Raw genomic sequence first — 15,647 nt, forward strand, 5'->3', positions numbered from 1 at the left:
CATTCTATAGAACTGGAATTATGATGGATGCTAGCTACAACGTGGATATTGGAATCTGAATCCGTGGCCTCTTCAAGAGCAGCTGGTGCTCTTAACAGCTGACCCAACTTTCCAGCCTCTGTTACACGTTTTTGATGGATAACATCAACAACAACAACAAAAGCAAATTGCTTTGCTTACCATACTGCCATAAAATGTTGCTAAAGTTCTATATTTATTAATTTGATTGATCTATACAAGAGCGCAGAGCATCTAGAGTATTATCCTTTATTTTGAAGCTCAGGGGGAGAGAGAGAGAGAGAGAGAGAGAGAGAGAGAGAGAGAGAGAGGATGGCCTCTTCAAGAGCAGCTGGTGCTCTTAACAGCTGACCCAACTTTCCAGTCTCTGATACACGTTTTTGATGGATAACATCAACAACAACAACAAAAGCAAATTACATTGCTTACCATACTGCCATAAAATGTTGCTAAAGCTCTATATTTATTAATTTGATTGATCTATACAAGAGTGCAGAGCATCTAGAGTGTTATCCTTTATTTTGCAGCTCAGGGGAGAGAGAGAGAGAGAGAGAGAGAGAGAGAGAGAGAGAGAGAGAGCACACATGTATGTTCATGTGTGTGAGATGTTTGTGTTCATTCATGTATATGTGTGTAATGTATGTGTGTGTGTGCATGTGTATGTGTGTGTCTTGTTTAGATAGTGTGACTTAAAAGTATGTTCATGTGTATGAGATGTTTGTGTTCATTCATGTATATGTGTGTAATGTATGTGTGTGTGCATGTGTATGTGTGTGTCTTGTTTAGATAGTGTGACTTAAAAGTTTCAGCTACAGTTTCCAGAGTAGACTCCTGTAGCAAAGGTAGTCTATGATATTTTAGCTCATTTTAAAACGTGCAGCTTAAGCATCAGGAAAAAAAAATTCAACTGGCAAATAACTTACCCTGTCCGATGTCATTTACAGCAGATTATTTCCTTTGAACTTCGGTTTTTTCACTAAATGCCTTATTTACATAAAAGACCTAAAATCTCTCTGCGATGGAAGGTGGATTTCTTCAGTAGGGAACTGTATTCCCTGAGGACACTTTGGCAATGCATCAAGTAAGACGTGGGGAACAGGGAGTAATAAAAATTTCTGTTTTTTCCAAAAGAAATCCTATTTCTTTGTTTCCTAAAGGTTAGTTCTTGCCATGCCAAAATATGTTTATTTCAGCTTCAACTTGAAGTTTTAAATTATCAGGGAACTGTATTCCCTGAGGACACTTTGCCATGCCAAAATATGTTTATTTCAGCTTCAACTTGAAGTTTTAAATTATCATTTAATTTCTAAGTGTTGCAAAATATGGAGGAGACGATGAGGGTCTCCAAGAAATGGTTTCTTTTTGTGGATAAGGAGATTATTAGAAAAGACATATACAGTGGTATGGTAGGGAATCTAGAGAGATCAAGCTCCACGTGGCTGAAGGCAGTCCCTTGTGATAACTTTTACAGGCAAGGGGAGACAAAGACATTACAAATTTTCCATTGTTTTTCCTGCAGCTGGCCTTGCTAGGGATAACAATTGAGTAGACAGTTAAGGGTACTAGGTGATCCAAAGACATCTTTTGTGTTTGGCCATGACAGGCGTGAAGGAGCAGGGAGGACAATAATCTAGAGAAACATTTTCTTTTTGTGGATAAGGAGATTATTAGAAAAGACATATACAGTGACATGGTAGGGAATCTAGAGAGATCAAGCTCCACGGGGCTGAAGGCAGTCCCCTTATGATAACTTTCACAGGCAAGGGGAGACAAAGACATTACAAGTTTTCCATTGTTTTTCCTGCAGCTGGCCTTGCTAAGAATAACAATTGAGTAGACAGTTAAGGGTACTAGGTGATCCAAAGGCATCTTTTGTATTTGGCCATGACAGGCGTGAAGGAGCAGGGAGGACAATAATCTAGAGAAACAAGTTGCTTTAGTCCTAGAAACCAAATTAGTTACTTTACAGCAATTGTCACAGTTCAACCAAAATGGAAGTGTTTTATAAAAGCCCTGGTTAACAAGCAGACTGCTCTAAGCCTCTTCAGAGCCCTGAGGGGCTTCTCTGGGGACATGGGCTCTTGGTTGATTCAGGAGAAAGTTATAGTTGGGCAAAGGTGTTCTCCACTGACCATGGACTCTTAGTGGTGACAGAATGCATCTGTCTGTGCCAGCCTCTGTGTCCTTCCTTCCACTTTCCTCCTCACAAGCTAAAGAGCCCTGTGGTTGCTTGATTATTAAAGTGGGCACTTGCATCTCAGTTAGCATCCCAGTGTATGAAAGGAGGATTGTTCTCAATTGTGTGTCTTTGCCAACTAGTACTCAGGAGACTGAGGTTAGAAGATCTTGAGTTCAAGGCCATCCTGGGCTACAATGTGAGTTTCAGGTCAGCCTGGGCTACAGAATGCATCTATGTCTCAAACAAAACAAGACCAGTCATACCAGCTACTTTTAATTCTCAGTGGATTCTCTACCCACTCTGTGAGCTGGTGTTAGCATCGTAATTTTGCAAGTTTTTCCTAAGGTGAGGCACAAGAAATCTCTATGCTGAACACCCAGGACTGGATCTTTGAACTTCAGTCTTCAGAGTATAATGCTAAACTGCTATGCAAAATGAATCGCATTGTGTAAACTGAGAACATTTTGAACATGCCATCTTATCCATTTAGTGACTCTTCAATGGAAGGTACCATCATATTCCTAACATTCTCCTAGCCAATTCTCTAGAAATGACTATGAGAAGGTTTCATAGTGATTTTGTTATTTGTATCATCATCTCCTTTATGGAATGCCTTTCATGTGAAATTCAGATATGTTCTCTCTATGTTGCCTTAAATTTCCAACAAGCCTTCACTGTCTTTCTCTTTACATGATTTCTGTTCTATTCATTTACTGTTATATAAATATTAGCAGATTTGATGGCTGTACATCTACCACAATTTTCTGCATGGAAAGAATTTCTCTTCCTCCTTATCTCAATGTTTTTCCACACATCTGCTATTGATGCTTCATAAGTGAGTGTCAATTGACTGGGTTAGAGGCTAAATGAATAGTAAAATATTAAATCACAATTATTCAAGTAGAGTGCACAGCTATGTTCAAATAAAAATTACATCGAAGTACAGTTGGTTGTCACTAAGATGACTGTGAGAATTATCTAATATCTCAATTTAATAACCATATACAGTGAAGCTACACTGTATTTGGAGAGCCAGTGGCAGAAATGAAATCACTTGCTTCCCATGCAAAGACATGCTGGATGTGTCATCTGTATGCCTTCTGCTGTTTGCATTACCCCCTTTCTGCATGTAAGTTACATTTTTCCCAGAATCCAGTGACCCACCTTTTCAAGGTAAGCAATTAGCTCTGTCTTTCAAACACAGGTATTTCTTGCCTGCTTTTTCTCTTACCTAAATGATCAATTGCTAATAAACCTGTTAGAGTACTCCCAAATCTTTGCACCTTTCCCTTAAGCTTGGAGGGTGACCAGAGTCTACATTCTCTTTCATGGATACCCTGTCTCAACATATGGAATATCTCCTTTAATTTCACAGCTCTAAATACTGGAAATCCTCAAGATTTGGACTTCCTTTCTCCTCCATGTGTCCTCATCCAGTTGTAAACTGTATTGACTCTTATTAATTATGAAATGAGGCTCTCAATCTCCACCTCTGACTTATTTTCTCAAGTCCAGGTACATGTGTCAAAAGGCTTCTTTGTCATCTTTATCAGAACCTATCTTAGTGGTCTTCGTTATACACAGAGAAAGCAGAATATCTACCAAGAAGCCTGTGGAATTAGGAGTGATCTGAAAGTCGGGCTTATTGGGCATCCTAATGAATGTCCATATCTTTTTATTGTCATGTTGGTGCAATGGAGGACATTCAAGTTCTTGGCTTTCCCTGAGTGATCTCTGAAGCAGTGGACTGTAGAGAAAATAGTGAGAGCCCTCCTTAGAACCAGAGCTCATTGACTAACGTCTTTCTATGATTGTCATTACAATCGATGCCACCCCCATTGGTTTTTATTTTTCTTTGTTGAAATGCTGTGCCTTTTGTGGTTTGAAACTAGTTTAATTTAGTGGGAAATGACAGTCTTTCTTCTCAACTCTAAAAGACAGAAATTGAGAATCTTCACTAAGAAAAAACAGCAGAATCAAAATAAAAAGAAGTGAAATGAAAATCAATGGGACTCTGGGACGAGCAAGTAGTGGGGAAGACTACGGCAAAGTTCAATATAGACATCAGTGAAAATCCACAATTAAATTAAAGAATATGTTGATTTGTTTTTCTTCATTTTGATGACTACTTGAGAATTCCATACACTGTATTTGATTATATTGATTATATTCAGACCCTTCCTCCCCCATTTCCATCTCCAACTTACTACATCCCTCATTTCATATCCTCTATTATTACTTTTTTGATAATACATGTCAGACTTCTTTTTGCTTGTAAAAATAATAATTTGTATAATGGTTTTTCCTTTTTTGTTTTTTCAAAATTTTATTTCTTTTTTTCAGTTTTTTATTGAATTTTTGCATATTTCATACAAAACATATTCATCAATTTTATGCCTCTCCCCCATCTGCATCCCCCCAGAAATTCCCCCTACCACTGAATTCCATGCATTTGGTCATTTGTATTAAGACCTATTGAGTCAAGTTAGTGTCCTCAGATGTTCTGCACTGCAAGTTTATCCACTGAGGTCTAGTCAACCCATCTAGAGCCCCCCATTTTAAGAAGATAGGCTCGCTCAGCAGTAATCAACTGATAATTGTCCTTTGGCTAAGATTGGGGCCTGCTGCCCATTTCCCCAGTTCTATTCTAGGTTTTAGTCTGCTTGAGTTTTCATGGGTCTTTTGCATGCTGACCTTATTGCTGTAGGTTCATATGACCAAGGTCCCAGCACCTTGTAGGACTTTATTTCCATATGGTCGTGCATCTCCTTCCTGGGTTCTTACAGTCTTGTGGTCCCTTCTTCCACCATAGTCACTGACTTCTGGGTGGGTGTAGTTTAATATGAGCCCTGTCCAAGGACCTACACTCTGCAGTCTCTTATTCTCCACGTTTTTCCCATTTGTCTCCTCTTGTGTTTATTGCCCTTTGTTGCATGAGGGAGCTTGGCAGATGAGGGCTGAGAGATTCATTAGTATTCTCTCTACCCCTCTTCCACTATGTCCCATGAACCTTAGATGTAGAGGTTCCACTGTAGATGAGTCACTTAGGACTAGGCATCATTCAGACATATATTCTCTGTGTGATCAGTTGTGGAACTCTGTAATAGCTTCCGTTTGTTTCAAAAGGCAGCTTCTTTGATGATTGGTGACTGGAATACTTGTCTATAAATATAAGGATCCGCATTTTGCATATAGTAAGAAATTACATTTGTCTAGTGATGTGACAACCTTGGAATTTTCTCTGAGATCTATGACATCTCCAGTTATGTCTACAGTACTGCGCGTGAGTTTCTTACCATTGAATGAGCTTGAAGTCTAATTTGGTAGCTGTTGATTACCCCCAAGATAAAAGTGCCACTAATGCCCCAATTTAGGTTGCTGTGCTGATCATTCCTGTGTTTATTAGGCCTTATAGTTGAGGCTGGACCATCAATTGATGTTTGCCCTTAAAAGCTTGCATAGTGCTCTCCAAAACTATGAGAGCTAGCTTTCAAGGGAGGTGGCTTCCAGGTCAGTTCCAGCTCCTTTGCTCCAAATCCTGTGCCTGAAATATATCCTTCCTTTACCACTAGTGTTTTATCTTCAACATATGGGAGGCAATCAAGGGCTGTGGCAACAGTTAAGAATAATTCCTGTTATTGTAATTTTGGGAGTCTCTTGGATTATGCTGGCCAACAGCTCAAAGGGAGGTTTCTCCTGTCGGGCACTGTTTCTTGTTCCATAGCCTTCAGCTATAGAGATGGACTCATGTAGAGCTATTGTATATGATGTGTAATTATTCAGTATGTTTTTGAACTCATACGAGTCCCTTTGTGTTTTTGTTTTGTTTTGATTTTTACAGTAACTAGGCATCATTTACTTCTTTTTAAAGACTTATTCAGGCTAATATGTGTCATTGGATGTGCTAGGGTTTGAGTTCCCCTGGAGCCTGGTCAACTTACAAAGCATCATGCCATTAATGAAAACTGACTCTGAATTTTGTGTTTTTAAATTTTTTACATAACGTAAAAATTTGTGGAAAAAATTATAACAAATTAAATATACTACTGAATAAACTGAAATTTCACTTTTCCTTTTATTTTATCTCAAACATGCTTAGGACTATGTGCAGAGGTTTGTGTATGTGCATTTATGCACCAAAATTTAATGTCCCATTTCTAAATCTCTTTCACTCTTTCCTTGGTAGAGATGATTCCTTTAGAAACTGGCTGCACCTTCTGCCAGGTTAATTGAATATTAAGCCAATGTATTCTATTTTATTCAAAAGTGACAGTCACTGCTACTTCTCCAGTAGGGGGCAGGAATCTCAGTTCTTTTGGTCATGCATTTGACCAATAGAACTTTCTAAAATGATGCAAATATACCATATCTGAGCTTTCCTTGATGGTGGACAGTCATCACAGTTAATGCTTTAAGTTAAAGCTTCATGAATATTAGTAACTAATTTCAGAGGTAGTTCTAAAGTGAGCACAGTTACCAGATACTGATATTGCAACTGGCCTTAACTCATGACAGGTTTATTTGACTGTTGGGCTACTTTAAGACATGGGAAAAACCTGAGGAGTAATCAGAAACTATTGGTAGGTATTGCAATGCCAGTATCCACTTTACACTGTTATCATAGCCACAGCACTGAGAATATTTTAAATGAATGAAGTTATTATGCAAACACTATCTTGTCTATGCCCCAAATCACTCTTAATATAGGGCTCCAATCTTGGAAAACAAAATTGTCATGCACACTTTGAGGTGAGTAATACACAGCTATTTTTATTATCTCAAGTTTCCTTTACCCCCTCAGTAGTATATTAAGGTTGTCACATCCATGTCTCAAAAGTAGTGATTTCTCTAGAAACTTGGGATTGCAACCTTTTCAATGAAATGTTTTATGAACTCTAAAATTTATAATATTTCACAAAGCATAGTTTGAAAGGTGTTTCTGTTCATTTTCCATTATTTTTGTCTTCTAATTATATGATTTTAAGAATCAGTTTTGGGGACTGGAGAGACATCTCGGTGGTTAAGAATACTTCCTGTTCTTGAAGAGGACTGGAGTTCAGGTCCCAGCATCCACATCAGGCAGCTTACAAATGCCTGCAACTCCAGCTCCTGAAAAGCCAATATCCTCTCCTGGCCACCGTAAGTGATATACTTATGTGTACAAAAAACAATCCCCCTCCACATACATGCATGTAATTAATATATACATATTTTTAAGTGTCATTTTTATTCTACTAAAGCAAACAAAGAGAAACTAAGGCAAGATATGAGGTCACTGGGAAATCTTTGGGATCTCTTGACAGTTATTAGCATACTGCATCATTGTTATAGAGAATTTTGCTATTATAGCTTGCCATCACTATTGGAAAAATGCACTAGTACTTCTTTTTTAATGAATTTTTGACCATTTCATATATTTTGATCAAATTCAGATCCCCTCTCCCATATGTACCCCCTTGATAGCCCTCTTCCAATTTCATGTACATATATATATATATATGGAGACAAATTTGTGTCTCCTTTGGTTTGGGTTCATCTACCGAAGGCTGGTCAACTGACTAAGAGTCTCACACTCCAATGAGAATGGCTAACCCTTCCAAGTATTTATTTTGATCTCTCAAGAAAACTAAAGTGCTTTTGGTTTTAACTGAAACTTGATAGCATATCATTTCTAATACCCTTCCTAACAAATAGAAAGTGCTAGAAATCATGCACACACACACACACACACACCCCAAAAGTGTTTCAACCTTAAGGCTGTCTTTCTCAATTATTTGTATGTGTACTAGCTACTTTTCTGTTGCTATGATATACCAAAATGACCAAGACCACTTCCAGAAGGAAGAGGTGATTTGGCTTAAGGTTCCAGAGGGATAAGAGTCCATATGGCAAGGGGAGGCATGGCAGGAGGTAGCCAGGGCACAATAGTGATTACTCACATCTTTAAGCACTGGTAGGGATGAGGGAGAGCTACTGGAAGTAAGAAAAAGTTATGAACTCTCAAAGTCCACCCCATCAGCCTGCCTCCTCCAGTTAGGTCACACATAACACATTCATATATAACACATTCAAATTCTTGAGCCTATGGGGGGCATTTCTCATTCAAACCATCAAAGTGTTATATGAGCTATATATGTTAATTTTCAACCATTTAAAATATCCCAAGCAAGAATGTGTAGTGAAAAAGAGAAAAGTTATAACTAATTCCAACTCCAAACTATAGTCAGCAGTCATGGAGTAAATGTAAGATTGGCTCATGGTTTGGTGGAATTAGAATTATGAAAATGACCATGTTACTAAAGGTAGCTTACAGATTCAATAGAACTGGTACCAAAATTCCCATGATATTCTTCACACAAATAAGAAAACTTATCCTAAAATTCATATGGAAGCAAAAAAGGACCCCAGATAGCCAAAGCAATCCTGAGCAAAAAGAACAATGCTGGAGGGAGTCCATACAAATTTCAAGCTCTATTACAGGGACATAGTGAAAAATACATCACGGTACTGCACAATACAGACATGGAGATGAATGAAAGAAACTAGAACACCCAAATATGAGTGCACACAATTTAAGCTACCAGATATTTGACAAGGATGCCAAAGATAAGTACAGGGGAAAAGACAGTATCTTCAACAAATGGTGCTGGAGACTGGATATCCACATACAAAAGAATGGAATTAAATCCATATCTATCACCCTGCACAAAAATCAACTCTAAATGTATCAAAGACTTCCATGTGAAACCTGAACCACTGTGACTGTTAGACAAAAACATAGACAGGACCCCATAAGATAGAGGTGCAGGTAAGTTCATTCTAAATCAGACTCCATACCTTCAGGAACTGTGACCACGATTAATAAATGTGGTTTCATAAAACTAAAAAGCTTTTGCTTAGCAAATAAAACAATCAGTACAGTAAAGAGGAAGCCCACTGAGTGGGAGAGAAACATTGCCAGCTATACATCTGATGATGAATTAATTTCAAGAAAACAAAGAATCAAGAAAACATATGACCCATTTTAAAAACAATGGGCTACGATGTGAACACAGAAGAAATAAAAGGAAGAAATAAAAATGGCTTAAAATACCTTTTAAAATGTTCAATATCTTAGTAATTAGGAAAATGCAATTTAAAACTACTTTAATTACTTGATTAAAAAATTTTGTGTGTATGTGTCCTATGCCTGCATGTATGTGACTGCACCTGTGTCATGCCATGCCCCCAGATGACAGAAGACCCCCCTGGAACTAGAGTTAGTAGTGCTAGTTAGGCACCATGTGGATACTGGGATTCAAACTTGGGTCTTCTAAAGAAAAACCAGTAATCCTAACACCTGATCCATCTCTCCAGCCCTAATTAAAAGTATTTTAAGATACCATCTTACACTATTCAGAATGGCTAAGACCAAGAAAACAAATGACAACAAATGCTGGCATGTATGTGTGGAAAGGGAACCCTTATGTATCACTACTGCTGACATTTAATCTCTTGAAACCACTATGGATATTAGTGTGGATAACTCTTTTTAAAAAAACTAAAAATAGATCTACCATATGATATAGCTTTACCACTCTTTAGCATATACCAGACTCCATAGCCTGCTACAGAGATACGTGTTTGACATGTTTATTACTGCTGTTTCTATACTAGTTGGGAAATAGAAACAACTTAATGTCCTTTAACTGATAAATGAATAATGAAATTATAGTACATGTATGCAAAGGTGTTCTATTCAGCTAAAAAAATTATCATGAAATATTCAGGTAAATGGAAAGAACTCAAAGTGTTATGCTGAGTTAAATAACACAGACTCAGAAAAAATAAGTAATGCATGCTCTCTCTCATTTGTGGATTCTAGCTCCAAATCTTTAGCTATGCATATCTGTCTTGAAGTAACCTCAGGAATCTGGAAAATGGAAAGGAACTATGGTGTAGAGGGAAAGAAGGAACTCCAGACAGGGAGATATTAGAACACAGTCAGGTACTTTAACTGGGGAAGGAGGAAGGAGGCCTATACAGGAAGAGAGAGGGAAGAGAGAAAAGTAACACTTAGGTGATATTTTCATAAATAAACTAAAAAATGCACATAAAATGTACACGCAAGTGTGTGTGTGTGTGTGTGTGTGTGTGTGTGTGTGTGTGTATAGTTGAAACCTACACATAAAAAATCAAAGGAGAGACAGTGGGAAAAAAAAATCACAGTGCTGGGAAAGGTAAACCTCCCTTCAACTTGTTGATTATGGCAATCCAAGAGACTCCCAAACTAATAAAGGCTATAGCCACAACCCTTGGTTGCCCTGTCAGATCCTTAAGGGAAACACTATTGCTGAAGAGACCACATATTTTAGACATAAGAGTTGGAGCACTTGAGCTGGAACTGACATGGAAGCCTCCTCCCCAAATACTAGTTCTCATAATATCAGAAATTATTATTCAGGCTGCCAAGGGAGAAAACCAACCTACCATTCTATCCAGCTGGAAATCCTACAAACCCCAACAATAAAGTAGCCCAGCAAATTATCTCTATTGCACAATAGTGGCTATTTTGTCTTAGTGATAATCAACAGCTGTCTAATTGACTTATTGCCCACTAAGTAGGAGGAATCCTTGCATGATACTGTAAACATAGCTATGCATAAATAATTGGAGTGGTTGGAGACCCTAGAGAAGAACCTACTATTGCAATTTTACTAAACCAAAATGTCATCTTTATGTTCTACATATGTATCTTTGTAATCACAGACAAGTATTGCTCATACCACTCTTAAAAGAAACTTCTGTTTGCAATAGATGGAGACTATTCCAAAATTCCACAACTGGTCAAAATGTAGAGAAGAAGTAACTGTGAGAGGCTAGTCCTAAGTGGTATATCTACAATGCAACCTCTACAGCTAAGGCTCTGGGAACATCACAGAAGAGGGGGCAGAAAGAATGTAAGAGCCAAAGGGGCAAGATCCTGTGGCTAGATCCATTCTAGACATGAGGGAAGCTGCACTTGTGAAACCTCCACAACATGATAGCCATTTTGCATGCCAATGTGGATGAGGAATCATAGGGGTCTCCCATGTCTAGCTGAGGAGCACAGGCAACCAATGGACACTAATGGAGGGAGAATATATATGTTTTGTGTGTAATATCAAGTCAACAAGTGTTGGGTGTGATGATGCATGCCTTTAATTCCAGCACTGGGGTGGCAGAGACATTTCGAACTTTGTGAGATCAAGGTTAGCCTGGTCTCCATAGCTAGTTCCAGGCCAGCTGGGGCTACAGGGAGATCCTGTCTCACAAAAAAACAAAAATCAAAGAACAAAACAAAACGAAGACAAAATGTAATTGAGAGGGAGTGTTGGGTCCTTGGGAAAAGACGGAAGGTGAATTGTTAGGGGTGGAAATGTTGTAAATAAAATACTGTGTATAAAATTCTTAAAAAAATATTTTAAAGGACATTTAAAAAGTATATAAATAGAGCTATAGTTTAGAAAAACAGTACAACATTGTATTTTAAATGCAAAAGACTGACATAAGCACAGATTTTTATTTTTATCCTTTGTGCATTTAAAGAGACAAAAGAATTTTAATTTTGAATGAGCTATTGGTTTTAATTTTGAATGAGCTATTGGTTATTCTAGAAGCATCTAGAACCTCAGAATCATCTTTAAAATACAATAATATGTAAGGCTATCTACCAGTCTCTTAGTCTTCATAGTAGAGTAGGGGTCAATCTTTTATGACCTCAATTGGCAAAGAGATGGCCAAATCACAGAAAGCAGCACTTAGCGAACAAAGGGATCACTCAAAATGCTGGTTATATCCATTGATCATCCAATCCACAGCTCTCCAAGAGGTTTACTCTAACTCATTCAGCAATAAAATATCTTTCATCTTTGTGTCATTGGAGATGATGTATGGCTCTTTTACTTAGTAAGGTAGACTTGGATTACACCTTCCTCGTCTAATTATGTCGGATGCAACTTTGGCAATAATCAGATGAAAGAACAACATTGATTTTTCAATAGCAGCATTACAGTTACATGGATAACCTTGTCATTTAGACTACTGGATGATTACATCATCTGTGTCGACTTAGTCATTTTGTTTGTTTCTGCATCATAGCTGCATCCAGGACGCAAGCAAGCATTTCTGGATGCTGTCAGGTAAGTATGCTCAAATCTCTATTTGTCAAATATATTTAATCATATTTCATGAAAGAGTCAATAATTATCCCCTTTTTACAGTAATAAATCAACTCAGATTTTGGGGTCTCAACTTAAAGTCTTAGCCCTAAAAATTTGGGTCAGGAGGATCCTGAGGTTCACTGGCCAGCTGCACAGTTGAATAGTGAGCTTCAGCTTGGGTGACAGGTGTAGTCACTAAAAATAGATTGAAGGAGATATTTAAAATCAATCTTCAACCTCTATATCGTGCATATAAATGCATTTTCACACACTCACACAACATGTGCACACACACACACACACACACACACACACACACAGAGGAAATGCTGGCCAAGCTGATTTCAAAATACAACTTAAAAAAATAGAAAAAAGTTACCATGTGTGTCTGGACAGCTTCACTCCCAGAACCATGTTACTAAGCAAAATCACACTGCAGTGTTGCACATTTACCTATGAGGTCTCCAGAACAACACAGGCCACTGTCATTTCCCTTGGTTGCCCTCCATGACTATATCATGAGCCTTATTGCTGATGACACCACAATTTTGGCTGGAGCACATAAGGAAACTCATTCCAAACTCACTGGCACACTTTCCCTCCAGCTAGTTAACATTAAGCTACAAGGTTCCACAGAGGCTGCTTGGGAAAAAAGCTATCAACGGACTTACCTTGCACTGGAACTTGCCTGCTGAAAAAATGACCAGGCATGATAGGACAACTGGTGCCATAGTGGCTCTACTACTATGAGGTGAAACTGCTTTCTAGTTAGATTTGAGACCAACTCCACAGGAGAGAATTTCATGCCTGATACTGTAAAACTGGTCAAAATGTATGGCTGGCCCCAGAATAGGATCTATTATGTTATTTTGCTAAATGTTTATGCTGTCAAAGCCTCTCTGTAGACCTGGGATGCTCTCAGCATAGTAAGAGAAACCTCTCTCTGCTGTGGACATTAGCTGATGGAGAAATGTGTAACTTCAAAGGGCTGAGAATAGGAAACTCAACATTCATCCCTAAATGGGGCATCTATGTCATTTGAATGATATAATGCATGAAACTGTTATTCTATTAATATTTCTTCAAATCAAAAATGTTTAACGAAAAAAGGGAAAAAAGCAATGGATTTTCAAAATTATGTTTAAGCTTGAAAGTTATTTCATCATTTCTAAAAGTGATAGCTAAGAAAATATGACCCCGTACAAGAAGCAAAGGAGAGAATTTGTGAAACCTTACTAACAGTGAGAACAGCAGGATTTGTGGAATTCTTTCTTTTGAATTAAAACAAGCTTCACTAATCACAATCACACAAATATAATTGTTCTTTGATTAAAGATATTGGTTTACTGACATTTATTTCTTTTTAGAAAGTTAATTCTTTGTGAACTTTATACAATATATTTTGATCATATTAACTTCTTCAACCTCAACTTATCCCAGGTTCACTCATCCTTCCCTACCACCCACCAGTGGGTCTTCATTTTGTTTTTTGTAAGCCTGGGGAGTCCAATTACTGCTGCACATGCATACACCATTGGTGAGTGGTCTTCCACTGCTAAGGGGCCAACCTATCAGGAGCTGTCATACTGTTAAAGAAAATGGACTCCCTGACCAAGAAGCTCTCAATTGTCAGTGGTTCCTCAGCTAGCTGGGAGTTCATGCTCATTTCTTCCTGTCCATAATGGGATTTTTGTCTGGCAGGAGCTTCTACAAGTCTTGTGCATGCTGTAACAAATGCTGTAAATTCCCATTTGTTTCTTTAAGGAAAGTTTAATATATCCTTTGTAACTTTTATGGAGGTGCTTGGAGTTGCCAATAAAAATTTTTCCCTTGAGAATTTGTAATATTTTAATGTGTATAAAAGTTATTTTTCAGCCTGGAATGGTAGTGCATGCCTTTAATCCCAGCACAGTAGAAGCAGAAGCAGACAGATCAATGTGAGATTCAGGCAAGCCTGGTTTACATAGAAATATCCAGGCCAGGTGGGTTATAGAGAGACCCTGTCTCAAATTAAAGTAAATAACTAAAACCAAGTTATTATTTTTATCAACTATTTGCAGTGGAAATTTAAGTTTCTTGTACAAGATTGTTCCCTTAGACTAAAAGGAAATTTATATTGATATGGCAAAATAAATATCCAGTGTTATACAAAATTAAAAGTTATACAAAGAACCAAGGAGGTGAAGGAGAAGAAGTCCAAGAGAGGGAGCCCATAGGAGAAAGAATAACGGAAGGTGAAATAGGGAAAATGTTACTTTAACTGAGGTGGGAGGGGTAGACAGGGAAAGAGAGAGGAAAGATAAATAACTCATAGGAGGTGTGAAAACCAAAAGGGAAATGTATTTGTTCAAAAGCCTACTGAAAAATACATATACAATATCTGTATATGAGTGCATGTGCTAAGCCAAAAGCTACACAACATAAAACACATTAGTGGATGAACTATGTGGAAGGATATCTGGGTACAATTGCTTGTCAAGATAAGCTTTAACATAAATGACAAAATGAGTGAAATCCGATGGAAAAGTCTATGGGAGGTGAAAATGGGGGCGGGGTCTCGAATTGATCTAGATATATGAAATACTCAAAAACTCACTAAAATATGCGTTAAAGAAAGAAACACAGTCCCAGCCAGGAGAAACCTCCCTATGAATTGTCATCAAGGTAGTCCAAGAAACTCCAAAAATAACATAAACATAAGTTATTGCCATAGCTCTTGATTTCCTCTGAGAACTTAAAGATAAGACACTGTTGCTAAAGTAAGGATGTACTTTGGACACAGGACTTAGAGCAATGAAGCTGGAGCTAATCAGGAAGCCTCCTCTCCCTGAAGATGAGCTCTCATAGTTTCAGAGGATTCTATGCTGCTATGGGAGTAAATCAATTAATGGACCAACCCCAACTCTAAAGTCTAATAAAGACAGCGATGACCAACACAAAAAACTGTTTTTTTTTGGTGCAAACAGTGACACTTCTATCTAAGGGTTAATGAACAGCTACCTTAAAGCCCTCTCAATGGGAGGAACTCATGTGTGGTATTGTAAACACAACCAAATACACATGACTGTAGAGTTCATAGATCCTAGAGAGAGCCCTATTACTGTCACATCCCTAAACAAACATAATTTCTTATTGTATGCTAAATGTGAATCTTTATATTTACAGACAAGTGTACCACTCACTCATCAAAGAAGCTGAATTTTGCAACAGATGGAGGCTATTACTGAGATACAGAAGTTCTCAAAAGCAGAGACTACGAGTATGAGAGA

The sequence above is a fragment of the Nannospalax galili genome, unplaced genomic scaffold (assembly GCF_000622305.1).
Source record: "Nannospalax galili isolate Female #2095 unplaced genomic scaffold, S.galili_v1.0 scaffold698, whole genome shotgun sequence".
Classification (NCBI taxonomy): domain Eukaryota; kingdom Metazoa; phylum Chordata; class Mammalia; order Rodentia; family Spalacidae; genus Nannospalax; species Nannospalax galili.